The following is a 2374-nucleotide window of genomic DNA, read 5'->3' on the forward strand; positions in this document are numbered from 1 at the left end:
GCTCCTCTCTGAACATTAGAAATCCGCAATAATCTTGAAGTGGGTCTGGAAAAACTTCTCTTATGATCGTCACTGCACAAGAAGGAATAGGGCGTCTTCTTCCAACGCCAAGATAGCCATGTATCCAAGCTGTAAAGCCACGATATGCTGTTTTTCTTAGTAGCCTAAAAAATATAAAAAAGTATATTGAATTTAAAATTAGACAATATAATAATTAGGTAAACATATGGTTGGGTGTTCAGAGCAAAATGTAGCAGATTTTGTTTTCATGGAAGAAAATACACGAATAAGAACACCTGTTCAATTCTTTATCTGGAGGGGGACGCAGCACTTTGCCCGCATGGACACCTCCACCCTTCCGCGATCTTGACAAAATTGTTGGAAATATTCATGTTCAATTACGCAACCGGTTTCAGTTACATACGGTTCAATATTTGAAATTTCTTTACAACAGATCGATTCTATAGCGGTTGGCATCGGTTTACAGTTAGTACACGTGCACCATTGGTTATTTCCAACTCTACTACTGTCCGACTCTTCATTTTCAATGCTCTCAACACTGTTATCTAATGTGGAACGAGTGGGGTTTTCTGGAAAACACGGTTCAGATTTATTGGTGACCCCGTACTTCTGTTGAAGACGTTTCTTTAGCCACTCCAACTATTAAAAAAATAATAATAATTGGATAAACAATGACCAGCCTGATAGGATGAGAATACATCATTATCAACAATTTTTTCATTAGTGAATTTACTTTTTCTGATCTTGCCGCAAAAACACTTGGTGGGAATTCATCTGACGAATTATCCATTCTCATATCTGAGAATAATAAAAAATTTTTTTTAATAAATGCATCTTATCAATTAAATTTTTTTGTAATAGCAGAACTATAGTAGGATCATGTAGTGAATTTTTGAGGTAGTGCTCACTGTTGTAAAACGCTGTTACATGTTATTGCTGTCTGCCTGTGGGGGTGGGGGTCCATGATAACGACCCCCATTATGCTCGTTGCCAGAGGGGGGGTTGTGCTGGGGGGTCATGATCATGACCCCCTTATTGCTGTCTGCCTGTGGGGGTCCATGATAATGACCCCCATAATGCTCGTTGCCAGAGGGGGGGGGGGTTGTGCTGGGGGGTCATGATCATGACCCCCTTATTGCTGTCTGCCTGTGGGGGTCCATGATAATGACCCCCATTATGCTCGTTGCCAGAGGGGGGGGGGGTTGTGCTAGGGGGTCATGATCATGACGCCCTTATTGCTGTCTGCCTGTGGGGGTCCATGATAATGACCCCCATTATGCTCGTTGCCAGAGGGGGGGGGGTTGTGCTGGGGGGTCATGATCATGACCCCCTTATTGCTGTCTGCCTGTGGGGGTCCATGATAATGACCCCCATAATGCTCGTTGCCAGAGGGGGGGGGGGTTGTGCTGGGGGGTCATGATCATGACCCCCTTATTGCTGTCTGCCTGTGGGGGTCCATGATAATGACCCCCATTATGCTCGTTGCCAGAGGGGGGGGGTTGTGCTAGGGGGTCATGATCATGACGCCCTTATTGCTGTCTGCCTGTGGGGGTCCATGATAATGACCCCCATTATGCTCGTTGCCAGAGGGGGGGGGGGTTGTGCTGGGGGGTCATGATCATGACCCCCTTATTGCTGTCTGCCTGTGGGGGTCCATGATAATGACCCCCATAATGCTCGTTGCCAGAGGGGGGGGGGGTTGTGCTGGGGGGTCATGATCATGACCCCCTTATTGCTGTCTGCCTGTGGGGGTGGGGGTCCATGATAATGACCCCCATTATGCTCGTTGCCAGAGGGGGGGGGGGGTTGTGCTGGGGGGGCATAATCATGACCCCCTTTTGCTGTCTGCCTGTGGGGGTCCATGATAATGACCCCCATTATGCTCGTTGTCAGAGGGGGGGTTGTGCTGGGGGGTCATGATCATGACCCCCTTATTGCTGTCTGCCTGTGGGGGTCCATGATAATGACCCCCATAATGCTCGTTGCCAGAGGGGGGGGGTTTCTGCTGGGGGCATGATCATGACCCCCATACTGATTGCCGGTGGGGGTCCATGATCAAGTGGGGTGCTGTGGCAGCTACTTATTTGCTCGATGTCTAGGGGTTGATTCTGATACTTACCCTGCCGCTCGTGCCGCTGCTTCCTCATCCGTCGCGTTCCTCGGCCGGTGAATCCGATACTTCGCTTCAACAGGATGTTAGGAAGCTAAAGTTCTCGCGAGAACTTCAGCTCCTTCTGCCTGGCTGAGAGACGAGCGATGTGATTGGCTGCGCTCTCAGCCAAGGCCCATAGCAAAGAAACTACTTTAGCAACGCCCCATACAAAAAAAGCGCCTGAGTGACAGGCGCTGCAGC

General features: G+C 48.9%; 1 long non-coding RNA gene across 1 annotated transcript; it reads right to left on the reverse strand.

Moving 5' to 3' along the window:
• Positions 1-472: 472 nt before the first annotated feature.
• LOC121005048 lies at positions 473-2171 on the reverse strand. The gene is made up of 3 exons (XR_005779862.1): positions 2141-2171; positions 755-819; positions 473-660 (listed from the first exon to the last, which is right to left on the reverse strand). It is a non-coding gene; the product is annotated as an uncharacterized LOC121005048 (long non-coding RNA).
• Between the last annotated feature and the right edge of the window lie 203 nt (positions 2172-2374).

This window comes from Bufo bufo, chromosome 6 (assembly GCF_905171765.1).
Source record: "Bufo bufo chromosome 6, aBufBuf1.1, whole genome shotgun sequence".
Lineage (NCBI taxonomy): Eukaryota > Metazoa > Chordata > Amphibia > Anura > Bufonidae > Bufo > Bufo bufo.